Genomic DNA, 20,665 nt, shown 5'->3' with positions numbered 1-20,665 from the left:
ATGGGTCCAAGTACAGATCCCTGAGGTACCCCACTGGTGACAAGCCCAAGCTTCGAATATACTCCATTGACTACAACCCTCTGTTGCCTGTCACTCAGCCACTGCCTTACCCATTCAACAATATTGGAATCCAAACTCAAAGATTGTAGTTTATTGATAAGCCTTCTATGTGCAACAGTGTCAAAAGCCTTACTGAAATCTAGGTAAGCAATGTCTACTGCACCACCCTGATCTATAATTTTAGTTACCCAATCAAAAAAATCAATAAGATTAGTTTGGCATGATCTCCCTGAAGTAAACCCATGTTGTCTCTGATCTTGAAATCCATGTGTTTTTAGATGTTCAACAATCCTATCCTTTAACATGGTTTCCATCACTTTCCCCACTACTGAAGTAAGGCTTACTGGCCTATAGTTGCCCGACTCCTCCCTATTACCTTTCTTGTGAATGGGCACAACATTCGCTAACTTCCAATCTTCTGGGACTACTCCTGTTATCAATGATTGGTTAAATAAATCTGTTAATGGTTTTGCTAGTACACCACTAAGCTCTTTTAATAGCTTTGGGTGTATTCCATCAGGTCCCATTGACTTATTTGTCTTTACTTTTGACAGTTGAAATAGAACCTCTTCCTCTGTAAACCCACGTGTAATAAATGACTCATTTATCCTTTTTCTTAACTGAGGTTCCTTTCCTTCATTTTCATCTGTAAATACCGAACAAAAATATTCATTGAGGCAGTCAGCTAGACCTTTATCCTCATCTACATACCTTCCTTCTTTTGTTTTTAATCTGACTAATCCTTGTTTTACTTTTCTTTTCTCATTTATATATCTAAAAAAAAGTTTTGTCCCCCTTTTTTACTGACTGTGCTATTTTCTCTTCTGTGTGTGATTTGGAAGCTCTTATAACTTGTTTAGCCTCTTTCTGCCTAATCTTATAGGTCATTCTGTCTTCCTCACTCTGGGTTTTTTTATAATTACTAAATGCTAACTTTTTGTTTTTTACTATTTTGGCCACATCTGCGGAGTACCACAGTGGTTTCTTGAATTTTTTGCTTTTACTGACAAGCCTAATGCAATTTTCTGTTGCCTTCAGTAGTGCAACTTTTAAATAATCCCATTTCTTTTGGACTCCATTTAAATTGCTCCAGTCTGATAATGACTCCTTTACACATATTCTAATTTTAGAAAAGTCTTTTTTTCTAAAGTCTAAAACTTTTGTTTTTGTGTGGTGTGACTCAGTCACTGTTCTTATATTAAACCACACTGACTGATGATCACTGGATCCTAAACTTTCACCTACAGTAATATCTGATACCAAATCTCCATTTGTTAACACTAAATCTAGTATGGGCACTTGTTGGAGCCAACACAGTTGTTTCATTTACAAAACACTGGATTGGACTGTGAATAAGGATAGAAGTCAATACTTTGATACCAAGCTTGTGTCCACTTTGTGTGTCGTTTTTCCACATTTGGCTTATAAAAGAACAAATCAGAAAAGCAACAATTATGAATGGGATGGGCAGTTACTGGTGCACTAAGCTTATACAGCAAAGCTGTTAACAAGTTTCAGAGTTAGGAGACGGTCAGTTATCTTACAAATATCCACTTTCATAACTCGAAATGTGTGGTATTACTAGGCTGATGTGACATTGCTGTTGTCAAGTGGTTCCTAAACCTAGTTCTCAAGGTACACCAACATTCCAGGGTGCAAACATTTTTTTAAATTCTGTTACAAAGGAGATGCTGATCATACCTGGATCATTCGTGTGCATTGAGAACTTGGAACTATTGCTCTGCTTTGCTCAACAAACTCACAGTTTAGTTATTTTAGCACTAATTTTACAATAAATATTCAATTCACTAAAGTTCACAGTTTTGAGAATAACGCTATAATATGTGCAGGCTTTATCTTACTCATTTTTTGTATTTTGAGATCAAAGAAGTGTTACAACCAACAATTTGGTGCTTAAAATCAGTCAATACAGGCATCTTTTTTTTTTTTTTAATTTTTTTTTTTTTTTTTTTTTAATTCTTTATTTTTGTTGTGCATAAGCTGATAACATGTTGTTGCAAGGTACCCCAAAGGCATTCCTTCAACGCTTAAAAGACATGTGAAACATATGGGTACATGCGAAATCAAGCACAATTTTTTATATTTAGAGATTGCTTAGGTAATACGATTGACTAGAAGAAAGTAAAATAGGTTGAATAGCTTATGTTACACGCTTATAAACAGGGAGTGTGAGAATGGTAGTAGGGCTCAAGAGAGTGCCTGGCAGCTGGCCTGTCAAGACGTGAGTAGCAGGTGACATGGCCCAGTGTGGACAGCAAAGCATAGTACATTTAGGCTAACAGTGACATACAATTGCTAAACTTGGGTGAACAAGACAAGAAAGATGGTGCACATTGAAACTTTGTCAGTTACTTAAGTGTTAAGCCAGTCTCAGTTGTGGAGGCTGTGGTAGGGTCTGGGCAGCGTCCTTATCAGCAGAGGCAATGTGTAAGGGCCTCTCCCCTCTCCTGGGGTGTGGGTGCCCTGTCAGCCTATGCCTCGTTTATAGGAGAGCTTTGGGTATGCCTGAGTGTCCCGCAGGGGTTGAGCAGGGTGGGGTGGTGTGGATGCCATCGTTTTGCTCGGCCACCTGTCTTCCCGCAGGTCTGTGTTGATGTTGCCGGTATACAGTGTTTTCGGCCGGGTGAGTGGGGCGCTCTTTGGCCGTGGCTGTGCTCGATGCGGTGTGGTAAGCCCACTTGCTGGTGGTAGCGTTGTGGTTCTCTGCCATGCCTTGGGTCCGGTGATGGCCCTTGGGTCTTTTCGGGCTGGCCTCACTGTGTGACTCTGTTGTGTTGGTTTGCGTGCGCGCGGGTGAGGTCTCCGTCTGCGGCGCCATCTTTGAGATTGTACCAGGGGGTTGTCAGAATGGCTGTAGCAGGAGTCCTTGGGTTTTCTGTTAGGCGAGTTCGCCGGGTCTGCGGCCTGTTGCTGTCCGCTCTCCAGGCTCTCCCAGAAGGTGTCGATTATGGCTTCAAGACGTGCCCAAGTGAAGTGCCATAATGTGCCGTTGTATTCACACGTGGCGTCCACCATAGTGTGTGTCCCTGCTTTTGCGGGTGACCCGCTGAGTGTCGCTTTTTGTGCTTGGATGAGCCTTGGTGCCAGGGGTGGTTGGACCGGGATCACCCCCACCGGTCCTGAGGGGGGGGAGCGGGTATGCAAGAGCTCGGTACCCCCAGCATTCAGGCGAGGAGAGCGGCCGTCTCTCCTCAGCTCCGTCCGCCGCAGGCCGCAGCCCGCCTTCGTCGGTTCAGGATTGCAGGAGGAACTCGGATCTGGTATCCTCGGGTTCGCCAGGGTGCCCCCATCCTGGGTAGCAACTCCCGGCATGATTTCTCGCTTAGTAGCGGTGAGTATTCTCCTTATAGGCAGCATGTGTATCGGGAGCTCCTCCGCCATGCGACCGATCGGCTTGCAGGTCAGGCCCCGCCCCAATACAGGCATCTTAAAGTTTCAAGGTCCCTTTTTATAATAGTGGGTCGAGTAAACTAGCGAGTGTGACTGTATAGATCTGAAACTATCCCCCATCTCCCATCTCCCAGGTACTACTTGGGCAGGATGAAAGATTTCTGTGCAAATAGAAAAAAAAGATTTCTGTTTTATAGAAACAGGTGTGATTACTTGCCCTTAACAAATAAAACTATGATTGCCAATTTTGGAATCCAGGCAATTGAAAGGAGCACTTCAGACACATAAAGCACTACAGCTTGCTGAATTGCTCTGTTAGGAGTCTCATTTCCTGGACAGTTTATAAAACTGTAGATTTTAATAGAAATTGCCATTTTTATAACTGGGTCAAAAACAACCAGCTAGCTGTTAATTAGACAGCCAGGGAGGTATATTCCACCTTTGTTAGCTCCACAGCGCTAAAGGAAGAGACAAGCATGCTACGCTATAGCCTGCCATTCCACCCTTTTCAGCTCGCTAAGAAGCATAAGAAACATGTGATCACATGCATGCGCCCTCTCGTGCCTCCAGTGCAGAGGCTACTGACTGAGAAGCCTCTGATTTGTGTACTCCTTAGGAAAAAGAGAGGGATTGCAAAGTCTGCAGCTTTTAAAAGCTGCTTTTCCCTTCCCCCAAAACTTGCAGAAAAAAAAATGCATGCATGTTTTCTTTCTTGATATACATACTAAATTTAAAAAATAAACAATTAATTAATAAACACTGTCACTGGAATGTTCCTGTTATAGTAATTATAATGAAATGAGTACCCTGGCTGTTTTTCCCATTAACGAGGCAAATAGTTTTGCGATGGTCTTGCCAGGTCCATAGCCTCCTTAAGGCTGGCTGTGGCATGCAGAGTGCAGAGAGATTCTGCAGAGTCGGATGACGATTCTGCCGACCAATCATTGGCTGAGAGCATCAATTGAATTTTAGAGAATCAACTGAGAATGGCAAAACAATGGTAAAAATAATTGTTCTGGAAAATTCTTCAAATCGGCTACAGTAACAGTTTGGCTAATTTTGCCTTTATTTGGAGTTCAGTGAATACCCCTTTTAATGCTCCCAAGAAACATCAGTTTTATTTTCTAATTTTCCGACGCAGTTGCAGGGGGAGGTGAGCAGCTAAGTTGGAAAATTAAACTGTCAATAGATGCTGTAACAGTGATTGGTTTTGAAACGGGAAGCTTAGTCTTACAATCAATTAAATCAAAGTTGGACGGCAAACAAAAATTATATATTGGAGAAAACTTTATTGACTTTTATGATAATGTATCCACCTCTCACTCTTCTGTTTGTTTGTTTTTAATGCATGGCGGACTCTTATTTAATATTAACAAAGTTACACTAGGAAATAATGCAGGCTATTGTTTTCATAAAATATATCAATATCTGCCTTACCTATTAGTTTTTAATTCTTTCGTGGACATTTAGCTCTATTTCATATTAAAAAGAAATAAAAACATACACACATAATTATTCTCCCACCAAAACCAAGGCAAGGCTGGGTAACTATATTTGACTGCTGGCTCTGGAACGGTTAAGATTGTATTCGTAGAAATATAAAACAATAGGGTGCGCCAAGGGGTAAAGGGTAAAATAAGGATAAAAAGGACAGTAAAAATTGAGTAAAATATACAAAAAAGGATTATTGATACTATTATTGACACTTGATAAAGCCCAACCCTGGGTGAAACGCGTTGTGGACTAATTTTATTATTATTTTCTGTAACAATAAAGGATTTGGCCATTTATTACATATAGATTGTGCCATATACCTTTTTTCTTTTGTTACCTGGCATCCCGATTTTATCTTTCCAGTGAGGACCTCACTAAGTATCCCAGGTGGGGATCATACCACCTATGCTGATTATACTGAGTGGGCTATGTGCTCAGGTAAATGTACAACTTACTTATTTTTACTCCTGGTTAATTTTATTTTTTCTACAGAGAGCACTATTGTTGCACTTTTTTAACTTTACATATACCCTGCTGCTAAGATATCTGCTGACTGACACCTCCCATCGATATCCCTAAAGTGGGGGATCAAAATCCACTGCAAGCGCACCATACTAGAACTGGTTTTAGCTCTATTGCATGTGAGTAGGCCACTTGGATTTCCTTTTACTCAGCTATATTTTATTCTGAATGTATTGCACTATTGGAGCCTCTCTTTTCTCTTATATGTCCCTGGGTTCCGAGCATCTGGATGGTACACAAACCCGAGGATACGAGCAAACCCTGTCAGGCTCACACATATTATTGTCAATAAGACTTCACCTTGGACTTTTGATTTTGAACATACGTTTTACTGTCACTACAGGATTTTTTTATAATTTACTCCATGTTGCGGTTGACGGATCGCCGCGTGGCAAAGCTGTGTCCGACCGGCACAGTCTAGCCGACGGCACGAGCTTACCTGCTCACCGTCGAGCAGACAGCCGCTTCTCCGCATCCTCCGACCGTCGCGCCCGGATCCAAAATGGCGCTGACTGCGTGGTCGCGCCTAAACTTAGCTCCGCCCCCGAAGTTGATACTGACGTGCGCGTGACGTCACAACGTCAACGCGCACGCATGTTTTGGGGTCAGAGGTCGCCCTCTGACCAATCAGACCTTTGAGAGGGATTTTTAAATCCCTAGCTCACTCCAGTACCTTGCCCTGTCGTGGTTTCCTGTTCCTGGTTTCCTGAGAGTGCTTTATATTTGTGAATCTAATTTCCTGGTATCCTGATCTTGGCTTTTCCCTGGTTATTCTGAATTCTGGTTTCCCTGACTTGGCTTGTGTAAACGGTATTGTGTATTTTCTGGCTTCCTTGACCTCGGCTTTCCCTTTGACCATTCTCTGTCTCTAGCGTATTAGTCCGGCCATTCTAAGGTCCGGTTTACGCTCTGTCCTTTTATTTTCCTTTCCTTGTATATGTATATGTTTACATAGTTTCTGCATGCTGGACCACACTAGTAGTCGTGACACTCCATTTTTACTGTCTTATTTATCCTTATTTTACCCTTTACCCCTTGGCGCACCCTATTGTTTTATATTTCTACCATTTCTTTGGGGTTTTTAGGAGATAAATTTTAACCGTTTAGTTGTGCTGCCTTCCCCATAGTTATTCAGCGCTGTTTCATTCCTCTTTTTTACCCTAAGATTGTATTAGTGACAGTTTTCTGGGGGGAGTGTCTTTCAGGTTGGTGGTGTTTGGAGATTCCATTTATATCTTACTGCAAATTTGTGCATTAATAAGAAATGTCTCAGGCAGCTCATTTAAATCTATGCTCCTTTACACATTTGAATAGTAATGTGCTCCTATTTCTGTATTCACATATCTTCATCCATGACTGCTATCGGTTGGTGGTAAGTGTTCATAGACCATGAGCCTGAATAGACACCCTAAATATTTTTACATGTCAAGCGTGGTGAGAAATATATAATTCAGGTGTGGCATGGCTTCAAATTTAAAATGATGTATTTAAACAGAAAGGTATATATTTGGCAAGGGGCTTTAAAGAGACCAGACAATGCAGCAGTATGGCATATGGCATTGTGCTCAGCAACAAAGTAGCTACTGATAGATTGTAAACGTTAGAATGCACTTGAGGTCCAACTCAGCTGACCAATGAACTTTGCATTAGTTGATGAGGGCATTGTTTTTATAAAAGCCCAAATGAGAAAAGAAATGGCCTGCATTGGACATTCCATTGCCACTTTTGGATCAACGGTGAGAGCACAGCTACAGGGTGCTGGAACAGCAGTGAATGAAGGTTAGTGATGACAGTGTTGGGATAGTATAGTCCGGGGCTATGAGATGGTAGTGCAGAAATAGCAAATAGTGATGAAATGATGTGCAAATAATGTAAGAAATATAGAGTAGGTCGCTGAAGTACCTAATTGTTACACGTACGTTCCGATTGATACTACAGGGATGCCAAATCTAAATCAAAGCATGACTCTAAATTAAAATATTGTGTGGTATTGGATGAAATCTTACCAGGTGGAAGGAAAATAAGCAAAAAAAAATACCACAGTGTGTGTGTCTTGTTGCACACCGACCGCGTTCCTATTCAAACATCATCTCGAACACCGCCAGACATCCCTCTTACCCAAGCAGTATCCGCATCTGGCAAAATTACAGATGCTGGCAGCTGCGCACTACAGCCTTTTATGGCTCCATAGGTCTTACCCATTTTCACACTCGTGAATGTCACGCACGTACTGACATCACATGATCTCTGTGAGCCAATCAGAGCCCTTCTTAGGCTATTTAAACATTTTCAGTGCCCAGTCGTGGTTTTGAATTTGGCTATGCACTATTTTCATTGATTCTTGTGTATTTTGACCCTGGCTTGTTGTTTGACTATTCGGACTTCTGTATCCCTTGACTTTTAGCTTGTCTACCATTCAAGCTCTGCGTGTTGGTTGTTAGACTAACCTGACCCTTGTTTTCTGAGGACATTACATATGGATAAAAAGAGATTTGATCAGGAAACATCTGTTGATTGTTTTGTCCTCAGATATACTGGGTAGTGTCAGTAAAGTATCATATGTGCTATATCCTTTTTTATTTTAGATTCCAATGGTGACAATGTAGGAATAAAGAGAGGGCTGGGCAAAGGCACAATCGGAATTACAGAGTGTGTAGCTCTGTAATTGCAGTGTAAGAGCTGTAGAATGCTGCTCTTAGTAATTTGTAGTAATACAGGCTGGGCCAAATTTCAAAGTAGGGTTTGAGGAGTCAATAACTTTTCATTAATTAACTAATTTCAATAATATTACATACAATGAATGCTTAACGTATGGAGATTTGTTTGACTAGGTACATAAGATGACATCTTTTAAATGAGCTCCATTTTCCGCCTTGCAAATTTGGGCTCTTTCAATTGCATTGTTGATAACATTAATGTTTGCGGCTCTAGCACTCAAATTCGTGCACAGATATTCTCCTTGAGCTGCTCAAGGGTACACGGTTTGTTCACGCACCCTCGCTCCTGTAATCGGGAGCTGAAAGGTCAATTAATCTGTGAATTTCTTGAAATTTTTCATTCGCCAGTTGCCTCAGTTTTGAAACTAAAATTCCACCATTTTTACTTATACTTTTTTTTGTGTGAAATTAGCCATTATGAATCTCCCAAAACTCAGTCAGAATATGTACATGCAAAAAAAAAAAAAAAAAAACTACGAACAAATAAGTTATTTCTCCGTCAAATCCTACTCTGAGTTTTGGTCAACGCTGTATATTGATGGAGAAAATGAGAAGATGGTGGATGGAAGAGGAGAAATAGTAGAGCATACTGAGATGAATGATGACTACATAATTTGAGGTGTTTAGAGCTTTGTAATAGCAATGCAGGAATAGTTGAGAGTGAGGAGCTGGTTGATAGTAGAGATTGCTGAGGTTAATGTTGGCAGCACAGGAAGGGCACAAGTTGCCAAGTTGGATGATACATAGTCCGGAGTGTGCGGCTGGTTGCGGAGAATCCAGAAATAGACAGTCGAGAGATGGGTAATGGTAGTTCAGAAATAGCAAAGTATTAAGCTGAGGATGTGTCAGTGCAAGAAAAAGTGAGATTGCAGCTAATGGTTGAGAGATAGAGCAGGAATATGAGAGTATGTAGCTAGACAATGATTGGTCGTGAAGGGATATGAGAGTATGGAGCTAGATAATGATTGATTGTAAAGAGATATGAGAGTATGGAGCTAGACTATGATTGGTTGTGAAGAAATAGGAGAGTGTGGAGCTGGACAATAATAGGCTGTTAAGAGATAGGAGAGTATGGAGATAGACAATGACTGGTTGTGAAGAGATATAAGAATATGGAGCTAGAAGATGATTGGTTGTGAAGAGATAGGAGAGTATGGAGCTAGACGATGATTGGTTGTGAATATGAGAGTATGGAGTTAGACGATGATTGGTTGTGAAGTTGAGAGTATGGAGCTAGACAATGATTGCCTGTGAAGAGATATGAGAGTATGGAGCTAGATGATGATTGGCTGTAAAGAGATATGAGAGTATGGAGCTAGACGATGATTGGCTGTGAATATGAGAGTATGGAGCTAGACGGTTATTGGTTGTGAAGAGATATGAGAGTATGGAGCTAGACTATGATTGGTTGTGAAGAAATATGAGAGTATGCAGCTGGACAATAATTGGCTGTTAAGAGATATGAGAGTATGGAGCTAGACTATGACAACGCTTGGTGATAGGCAGTGCAGGAATAGCAGGGTACCACACTTGGTAATGGACAGTGCAGGAAGAGAAGGGTACAATGCTTGGTGATCACCAGTGCAGGAAGAGCAAGGTACCACACTTGGTGATGGGCAGTGCAGGAAAAGCAGGGTATGATGATTGGTGAAGGGCACTGCAGGAACAGCAGGATAAAACACTTGGTGATGGGCAGTGCAGGAAGAGCAGGGTACAAGGCTTGGTGATGGCCAGTGCAGGAAGAGCAGGGTACAATGCTTGGTGATCGGCAGTGCAGGAAGAGCAGAGTACAATGCTTGGTGATGGGCAGTGCAGGACGAGCAGGGTTCAATGCTTGGTGATGGGCAGTGCAGGAAGAGCAGGGTACCACACTTGGTAATGGACAGTGCAGGAAGAGAAGGGTACAATGCTTGGTGATCACCAGTGCAGGAAGAGCAGGGTACCACACTTGGTGATGGGCAGTGCAGGAAGAGCAGGGTACAATACTTGGTGATGGGAAGTGCAGAAGGAGCAAGGTACCATGCTTGGTGATGGGCAGTGCCGGAAGAGCAGGGTACAATGCTTGGTGATGGCCACTGCAGGAAGAGTAAGGTACCACGCTTGGTGATGGACACTGAAGGAAGAGGAGGGTACAATGCTTGGTGATGGGCAGTGCAGGAAGAGGAGGGTACAATGCTTGGTGATGGGCAGTGAAGGAAGAGGAGGGTACAATGCTTGGTGATGGGCAGTGCAGGAAGAGCAGGGTACAATGCTTGGTGATGAGCACTGCAGGAAGAGCAAGGTACCACGCTTGGTGATGGACACTGAAGGAAGAGGAGGGTACAATGCTTGGTGATGGGCAGTGCAGGAAGAGTAGGGTACAATGCTTGGTGATGGGCAGTGCAGGACGAGCAGGGTACAATGCTTGGTGATGGGCAGTGCAGGACGAGCAGGGTACAATGCTTGGTGATGGGCAGTGCAGGAAGAGCAGGATAGAATGCTTGGTGATGGGCACAGCAGGAAGAGCAGGGTACAATGCTTGGTGATGGGCAGTGCAGGAAGAGCAGGGTGCAATGCTTGGTGATGGGAAGTGCAGAAGGAGCAAGGTACCATGCTTGGTGATGGAGAGTGCAGGAAGAGCAGGGTACAATGCTTGGTGATGGGCACTGCAGGAAGAGCAAGGTACCACGCTTGGTGATGGACACTGAAGGAAGAGCAGGGTACAATGCTTGGTGATGGGCAGTGCAAGAAGAGTAGGGTACAATGCTTGGTGATGGGCAGTGTAGGACGAGCAGGGTACAATGCTTGGTGAAGATCAGTGCAGGAAGAGCAGGATAGAATGCGTGGTGATGGGCACAGCAGGAAGAGCAGGGTACAATGCTTGGTGATGGGCAGTGCAGGAAGAGCAGGGTATGACACTTAGTGATGGGCAGTGCAGGATGGGCAGGGTGCAACACTTGGTGATGGGCAGTACCGGAAGAGCAGGGAACGATGCTTGGTGATCGGCAGTGCAGGAAGAGCAGGGTACCATGCTTGGTGATCGACAGTGCAGGAAGAGCAGGGTACCATGCTTGGTGATGGGCAGTGCAAGAAGAGCAGGGTACAATGCTCGGTGATGGGAAGTGCAGGAAGAGCAAGGTACCACGCTTGGTGATGGGCAGTGAAGGAAGAGCAGGGTACCAGGCTTGGTGATGGGCTCTGCAGGAAGAGCAGGGTACGATGCTTGGTGATGGGCACTGCACGAACAGCAGGGTAAAACACTTGGTGATGGGCACTGCAGGAAGAGCAGGGTACGATGTTTGGTGATGGGCACTGCAAGAACAGCAGGGTAAAACACTTGGTGATGGGCACTGCAGAGAGAGCAGGGTACAAGGCTTGGTGATGGGCAGTGCAGGAAGAGCAGGGTACAATGCTTGGTGATTGGCAGTGCAGGAAGAGCAGGGTACCACACTTGGTGATGGGCAGTGCAGGAAGAGCAGGGTACAATGCTTGGTGATGGGCAGCGCAGAGGGAGCAAGGTATCATGCTTGGTGATGGGCAGTACAGGAAGAACAGGGTACAATGCTTGGTGATGGGCAGTGCAGAAAGAGCAGGGTACAACATTTAGTGATGGGCAATGCAGGAAGAGCAAGGTACCACGCTTGGTTATGGGCAGTGAAGGAAGAGCAGGGTACAAGGTTTGGTGCTGGGCACTGCAGGAAGAGCAGGGTACCAGGCTTGGCAATGAGCACTGCAGGAACAACAGGGCACAACACTTGGTGATGGGCACTGCAGGAAGAGCAAGGTACCACGCTTGGTGATGGGTAGTACAGGAAGAACAGGTTACCATGCTTGGTGAAGGGCAATGCAGGAAGAGCAGAGTACCACGCTTGGTGATGGGCACTTCAAGAAGAGCAGGGTACTATGCTTGGTGATGGGTAGTGCAGGAAGAGTAGGGCAGGAAAGCTAGAGATTGGCAGTGCAGGGCTAGCAGGGTAAGAAGCTGGGTGATTGGCAGTGCAGCAATAACAAAATATGCTGGGCGACTGGCAGAATAAAAGATCATGCTGGGTTATTGGCAGTGCAGTAATGTGAGTGAATGATGAGTGATTGGCAGTGCAGTAATGTAAGTGTATGTTGGGTGATTGACAATGCAGCAATAGCATAGTGTGGAGATGGGTGGCGATTGGTCAAGCAGGGATATCATAAAACAAAGCTAGGTGATATAGGGCAAGAGTAGCAGAAAGAGCTATGGGGCAATAGTGAGGTGGGTTTCCCATCATGCATCCTTCCTGTAGGGGTGCGAGCCCATGCTGTGTCAGCTCACATTAACATCTTTCTCACAATAAGCTTGGCCCGACTATGCCATCCTGCCCCCGGCTAGTGACCTACTCTCTCCCTGCTACAGCATATTAACCATTAGACTAGACACAGCAAATTAAACCACAGTATACATGCAACATATTAACCATTAAATGTAAAACAGCCCTTTATCACATACGATATATTATAAACTATACACTAAATAAATATATTACCCTAAATGACATACAAAACATACATTAAATACAGCACAGGGGCCATACTGCAAATTAACCCAGAGAACATACAGCATCCTCTTCCATATGGTATATATACATAGCAGGTTAACCTACAATAAATCCAGCACATTAACCCCCTTCCAACTCAATATCTAAGCATTGAGTTACAGTGTCAGCTGAATCCTGCGTGCAGACAGGTTGAAATAAACAAGCCAGCAGTGAATTGGTTAATATCCTCCACTTCAAAAAAAGGTTAATGCCACAGTTTTCCAGTTACGTGAACAGATTTAACCCCTGGATTCCTGTAACTCTCCCCTGGGTTGTGTCAATGGAGGCGGACGCTCGTTAATCACAGTGAGCTGATGTTCCCAGGACCCGTGGGAATGGCTGCCACATTGATTACACATCTACAGCAGTTACCTCAACTTACAACAAGTCTATAGCTGTGTGGGGATGGCAGGCACAGGCCGCGGAAACACCGGACGGAGGCAGAAGTCAGGGAAGGAGAGACAGACGGAGTGACAGACAGATAAAGACAAGGGGGTAGAGGTACAAAGGTGAGAAAATGAGGGCAGTGAGAAACATTGTTTGATATTCTTTGTAAATAAACTAGTAAACTGTATGTCTCCTCCATATCCCTTATTGCAAGTCTCTGATACCACTATGCCAGCCTGTCTCCCTGTGAGACTGTCACTCTTGTTGTCCAGCAGTTTTGCACTGCACTTGTCACACAGTCTTTCATTCTCCCTTACTGCCAGACTCTCATTCAATCTTGCTACTGCCCTCTCTCCATGTCCTAGCCCCTTTCCATGGGAGTTAAATTCTCACTCTCTAAATCCACTCTGGGGTGCTAGTCTGTCACTTTTAATCTTTCACTCCCCTTCTAAGCCAGTTCATCTCACTCTCTCAAAACCAGTTACTCTCAATGGAAGCTAGTCTCTCACTTTCTCTAAGCCAGTTACTCTCGCTGGGTGTCACTCTCTCTGTGAGCCAGTTCATTCCATTTGGTGTTAGTCTCTCACTCTGTCTGTATCCCCAGTCTATCAAACATACGACATGCACCAATCCTTCCCTGTCTGTTGTGGGAGACGGTTTATGTGAAGCAGTAGGAGGGTTATAGGGATTAAGAACGTTAGGCGAGTTTGTGGGAATTACAAGTAAAGGGAGAGGTGCCTGGACAAACAGGAGATGTTATGGATGCTCATACAGAGGGATAGCTTACACACTGAACAATAGTTTGTAAAAGCATCACTCACATAGAGTGATAGAAGGAGCATGTGTTTGTGGAGTATTTGGAAGATCTTGGAGAAACAGAAGGGGTCATAGGAAGAAATATATGGAATAACAGAATAGTGACAGGAAGGGGTGTGAGGAGCAATATATATTATCATCCAGAGGCTATATGGCTTAATTGAAGGGCTTATAGGTAGGGATATACAAAGTAACAGGAGATGTTTTCTGAAAGGTTTCTCAGGGCAATAGCACAACTTATAGGGAGGGTTTGTGTACGAGTATTGTAAGAAGTTATTGGGTGAGGGTTCAAGGACTAATATAAGGTTATGTGGAGTGTTACGATGAGCTATAGGAAGGTTTACAATCTAGCAATATAAGAAAATCAAGGTAGGGAAAATATGGAACAATATAAGTGATAAAGAGGGGCTAAGTAAAGCAAATAGCAACATTAGCGGTGAGTGCGGTATTGATCATTAGTAGACATTGTAGAGGGGTCTTACATAGACCAAAAAATGGTTTCATGGAATTGTTCAATAATAGGGAGTTATATGGGGAGTTATATTTGATATGAATTTTGGTAAGGGATTATAGGTAAGGGGTATAGTAGGCATTAATAGGGATAATACATAGTACTGGAGATTTTTATACTATGTGCTTGGAGGTGTTTTAGGTATTAAAAAATGGAGTCATAGAAAATGTGATAAGGAAGTGCTACATGATGCAATAAGAGCAGTTATAAATAGTAATGGTTGTTTCTACAGAGTGTGTATAATGTAATGGGATGTGCTAAATCAAGGGGTTATACAAATCAATAAGAAAAATTACAAGAAAGCATTTAATGTAGCAACAGGAGGGATAATACAAAGTAATAGGCAGTGCTATATAGAGGGGGCTACACTGCGTTTTAGGGAGGTGTTTGATAGACTAATACAATATGCAATAAGGAGTTATATGAGCGAAGAGTTACATTGAGTAAAAAGATGTTCAATAAGGAGAGAACACACACAGTAATATATAAATAGTGTTAAATGGAGAAACTGCACAGAGTAATAGGTGGTGCTATACGAAGGGGTTATATAGAATAAAGGTGTAATAAGAACGAGCCAATAGGGTTATATGAATTAACAGAAATAATATGGAGTAAGAAATGGATAGGATGTGTACGATTTTTATTACAAAAAAATTATAATAATAAGATTGTCAATGAATTTAAATAGAAACAAGAATGGCTAGGAAGGTTATTTAGACTATTTATTAAGTGATTATTGGGCAGGTATGATTTCAGATTTCACAGAACTGACAGTGTTAGACACCCGATTAAACGTCTCCCATTATAAAGCCCGAATTTACACAGTAGACTCCATCTGACAGACAGGTGATGGCTGACAGTCTGCATTAAATGGTGAAAATCACACAGCAGTCAATAAGAATTTCAAATCCAGAGGTTTCCTCTCCAGAAATCATGCCTCACAAAGCTAATCAAGGCATGATTGCTTCACTGCATAAAAATGGCAAAATAACAAAACACAAATCGCTATCTGCTAATCATTTCAGAGAGCAGACGCTCCCCCCCCCCCCCCCCCCCCCCAACCCCCACATACACACACCCGGAGGATAAAGAGACACACCTGAAATATGTGGAGTGAGCTTAAACAGAACAAGAAAAACTGCGCAATAAATAAGTTATCAGCTCCAAAGACCTTGGCATAACGGTGCCAGGTGCACATGCCAAAGCATCACAAACACAGGGCACGAGGACCACGTTGTCTGTGGGCGTCTAATTACAAATCCTTTAATATACATCTAGAGCACTCACCGTCCTGCCCAAAACCTCAAAAGCCCAAAACCTAAAACCAAGAGATATTTCTTCTGGGAAGAAAACCTAGCAGAAAACATCAAACCGCTATGATCCCAGTTTTCAAAACAGCACACAGCAAAAGGATATCTCGATAAACATTTAATCTAAAAATCGAGATTTAGCCTACAACATACAGGCATAAAAATCATTTAAAATAGAAAATAAGCTTAAAATAAAAAAAAAATAAAAAAAATAATGAAAATAAAATCAACCAATAAGCTTAATATTTTTGGGAGGATCATTTGGCATATGTCATTCTTTTGGCATTGAAAGGGTTAACGCCAAAGGAATTTAATACTGTTAATAACATTAATATATAAGGGAAAAAATGAAGCGATGAGGTAAGGGGGAGGTGGCAGCACACGCGTCGAGCTTGACAATTCTCTGCGCTACTGCGCAAGCTTTTAATGTATTCCAATACAGAATCCTCAACGCCCCCTCAGAGATAAATACGAAAACGCCCCTTCTGCCTTCCACTTAAGAACGTAGTTATTTTGGGTTCTTCAGAAGGAGGGTGTTGGGAGAAAGGGTCAGAAAGAGTGGGGTGCTATGTGGGAGGGTATACAGCCACCTCGATACCATGTATCATCTATCTAACCTCCAGGCTGTGAGCGAGGAGCCAACATTTCATGGATGGTTACCCATAATCATTATCACTCGACGTCCGACCTCCCCATAAGGCTTCTATAGCTGAGCCTATTTCGCATTCCCACAGGGTTCTCCATCACAGACACCCACAAATCTGACATTCCTCATTTCACTCTAGCTTGCGACATGGAAATACGGGCGAAAAGAAGTAAAAAAATGGCGTTGGGTACCACTTTCATCCCCATCTACTCTCATCGCTTCCCCCTCACTGCCTCTCTCCTCCCCCAATCTCAGCCCCCCACCCGTCGACGATCCACTTCGGCAAAGCATTGCTTGGTATATTTTGCACCAGGAGAGGGCGAAGGGTGGAGGGGGGGGGGGGATAACATCCCTCACGAGGGGGAGAACGTGAGTCTTTGTGTATATACATTCCCCTCAAAATTACTGCAACACGCACAAACTTACAACCATGACATCTTTTGAAGCCAGACATGCATGAGACATGGGGTAGAGAGAGGGTGATGTTGCAAGGTTGAACAGGGAGTGTGGGGGGAGGGAAGGGGGGGGCTCATACTTAAAGATACCTACATAAAACAAAAAATAAAGTACAAACAACGGAATATAAAAAGAGAACAATTTTCCTAATCCACCCTGGTAAATACATTTTGTGCGCGCCTGTGTGTGCAGTTGTTAGTGTTCCCGATATCTCAGTTTTGCAGCTGTGGGTCTAATCGCACAGCTATTAAAGCCCCCCCCTCCTCCCCCTCCTGCACACTCTCTCGTCCACTTTTACATTGATGGGGGGAAAATAATGCGTCTTATGGATAATGAAACTAAATAGGCAGCCAGTGCTAGCAATCAGCACAATAATTGCACCCTTTATTCCATGCAACTAGCGATGACTTCCCCCAAAGAACTGCTAAAATAAACAGGACAAATCAGACTGAACACGGAGATGGCCTGTAATATAAAGAGTCAGAACATTCTATTCAGACCAGGAATTATTTAACCTTCAAATCTGCTACCTGAAGCCAGGTGTTCCCACCCTGTTTATATGGATACAATTTTAGTAGCAAAAAAAATCGAAATTTTACACAACAGATTCAAAAGTAGGGGGAAAAAAAGAATTAAAAACACTAGCAACCAAAATGTTTCTAAGCAGATAGAAAAAAATGGAGAAATGGCAGCCTTTTACTTCCCCAACGGAATAATCCTACCCTCTCTATAAATTCAGATAGGAGAAGATGACGTGTGTAAAACAAACAAAAAAAAGATCAAATTCACAAATATAAAGAAAGGACATAAAATGCGGAATTTCACACAAAACAAAATTTACAGATAGTCACACAATGTCCTTCTACAAACATTTAGAAAAGTTCAATTTCTACAATTCAATTTTTAAAAGCAAACGGTGAAATTTTCGAAAGACAAAACCATTTTCAGTAAATGTATTTATCAGCATTTGAGAAGAAAATGGAGGTATCTTTAATTTCACGCTAAGGTTCCCTCGTAACAAGTCCATCCCTTCGGCAAATTCCTCCCCCCTTCATCTCCCTGTTCACGATTTGGCCCATTTTTTATAGTAGAAATATGTAAAAAAAATATATATATAAATTCGTGCAGCAGACAAAAAACTAAATTATATTTCTTAGATAAAGGGAAGTAACAAAAAGAATTTAAACTAAATTATCAATTTCTGCAAAACATTTCACTCCTAAATTCTAAAAAAAAAAAGATTATATTTAAATGCTATATTTTAAATTACATCTGCATAAAATTATTTGACAAAAGATAAAAAAAATGTAATGTTCAATTTTTCTTTTTAAAAATTAAAATTATATGTGTGTGTATTTAGTGTGTATCTATATATATATATATAAATTCTGTTCTTCACATTTCAGATGTTTGGTAAATCACGGCTTGTTTTTTTGGTTTTGGTTTTTCTTAGTAAAATTATAACACAAAATTAAAAAAAAAATGACATTCCATTTTTTTAAAGAAAAAAAAAGAAAAGTTGCCTTTTCTTATTCCCTTTTTTTCTGGCCTCCGGTAGAAAAGGAGAAGAGGGAGCATCACAATATCACAGTCACCTACAGAAAGGATCAAAGTCAACCACACTCCCAATGCATGACATCACTGGCTGAAAACGCGGCACGGCCCGTTTAGAAAAATACATTCCTAAATATCTAGGTATTACAGACATATAGGAACACAGTAGAAAACACACACCTCTAAAGCTATAAAAAATGAAAATATTAACACCTCTGTAAATATGCCTGCTATATTTATATATATATATATATATATATATACACATACACACACACAATATTATATTGATACACAAAAATGTGTATCAATAAATATATATATATATATATATATACACACACACACACACACACACATTTACACACACATATATATATATATATACACACACAGAGACACCTATATATACATTGAGTAAAGGGACAGTGTGACAGATAATATAAGGTGCAATAATGTGTGTTATATATGTCAGTGCAGTTGAGCAGTGAGTATAAGTGTGAGTGATGTAGAATAATAATTGTGTGTGTGACCTGGGTGAGCACTGAGCAGTGAGTGAGTGATGTGCAGTGAGTGTTGATTATAGTGAGGTTGCTCTGCAGTGAGTAGTTTGGGAGTGAGAGTACTCAGTGTGTGAATATGAGTGTTGTACAGTGACTGTCAAGGAGGGTACCCAGTGTGTGAGTATGAGTGTTGTACATTGACTGTAGTGAATGAGAGTATCCAGCGTGAGTATGAGTGTTGTTCCATGACTGAGTGAGTGAGGATACCCAGTGTGAGTATGAGTACAATGAGTGTCAGTGCAGTGAGTGATGGTGTCCATTGTGAGTATGAGTGTTGTACAATGGCTGTCAGTGCAGTGAGTGAGGATATCCAGTGTGTGAGCATGAGTACAATGAGTGTCAGTGAAGTGAGTGAGGATATCCAGTGTGTGAGTATGAGTACAATGGCTGTCAGTGCAGTGAGTGAGGATATCCAGTGTGTGAGTATGAGTACAATGAGTGTCAGTGCAGTGAGTACAATAAGTGTCAGTGCAGTGGGTACAATGAGTGTCAGTGCAGTGACTAAGGGTGCCCAGTGTGAGTATGAGTGTTGTACAATGACTGTCAGTGGAGTGGGGGTCACTGTGAGTGTTCTGTAGTGAGTGTGAGTGGCCTAAGGTTGAGTTGGAGTGTTGTCTATGAAGTTTGAGTGGCCTGAAGGTGAGTGTGAGTGCTGTGCACTGAGTGTGAGTGTCCTGTAGGGGGGAGTCTGTAGCCCCACCACACACTGCCCCCTGCTGACCTGGCTGCCGGGAGATTGGTGTCCTGTGCACTGAGCGGCTCCAGCCTCACACTGCCCGTGCTGCCTGGGATCCACACACTGCGCGACTGGCCCCGCCCACCCCGCCACGGCCCCGCCCAGACACCGCCCACTGCACGGCACACCACACGTTCCAGGCGCGGCCAGTCACGCCCACCTGTCACAAACCACGCCCACTGGAACAGAAACACGCCCAGACCATGCCTTTTCAAAGGGCAGGAGCGGGAGGGGCGGCATGCATGTGATCTCAGCGCTAGGTAGAGCTCCTAACCCGGGCACCTACACAGGGGCACACCCTGTCTGTCCACCACACGGCCCACACTCACTGCTTTACAGCACCTGCCCATTGTCACCATTACAAGAGCCCTCTGACACTCACTGGGTTAAATCAAATTAGACATGGGGATAGCAGCCACCCATCAAAGGGTTAAATCAAATTAGACTTGGGGGTGCCAGCCAAACATCAAAGGGTTAAATCAAATTAGACATGGGAGTGACAGCCAACAATCAAAGGGTTAAATCAAATTAGACATAGGAATGCCAGCCAACCATCAAAGGGTTAAATCAAATTAGACATGGGAGTGACAGCCAACCATCAAAGGGTTAAATCATATTAGACATGGGAGTGACAGCCAACCATCAAAGGGTTACATCAAATTAGACATGGGAATGCCAGCCAACCATCAAAGGGTTAAATCAAATTAGACATGAGGATGCCAGCCAACCATCAAAGGGTTAAATCAAATTAGACATGAGGATGCCAGCCAACCATCAAAGGGTTAAATCAAATTAGACATGGGAATAACAGCCACCCATCACAGGGTTAAATCAAATTAGAAATGGGAATGCCAGCCACCCATCAAAGGGTTAAATCAAATTAGACATGAGGATGCCAGCCAACCATCAAAGGGTTAAATCAAATTAGACATGGG

General features: G+C 42.6%; 1 protein-coding gene across 7 annotated transcripts in view; it reads right to left on the bottom strand.

The window, feature by feature from the left end:
- The window catches only part of NRXN3 (neurexin 3), a 532,717-nt gene extending 512,929 nt beyond the window's left edge, over window positions 1–19,788 (bottom strand). For all 7 annotated transcript variants that reach the window (XM_063439595.1, XM_063439596.1, XM_063439597.1 and 4 more), the window contains exon 1: window positions 19,716–19,788. The gene's annotated coding sequence lies outside the window, so the exon portion shown is untranslated. The remainder of the gene's footprint in view (window positions 1–19,715) is intronic.
- Between the last annotated feature and the right edge of the window lie 877 nt (window positions 19,789–20,665).

Source organism: Pelobates fuscus, chromosome 13 (assembly GCF_036172605.1).
Source record: "Pelobates fuscus isolate aPelFus1 chromosome 13, aPelFus1.pri, whole genome shotgun sequence".
NCBI classification, from domain to species: domain Eukaryota; kingdom Metazoa; phylum Chordata; class Amphibia; order Anura; family Pelobatidae; genus Pelobates; species Pelobates fuscus.
The sequence above is the reverse complement of the archived record's forward strand: the minus strand, read 5'-3'. Positions and strand labels throughout refer to the sequence as shown.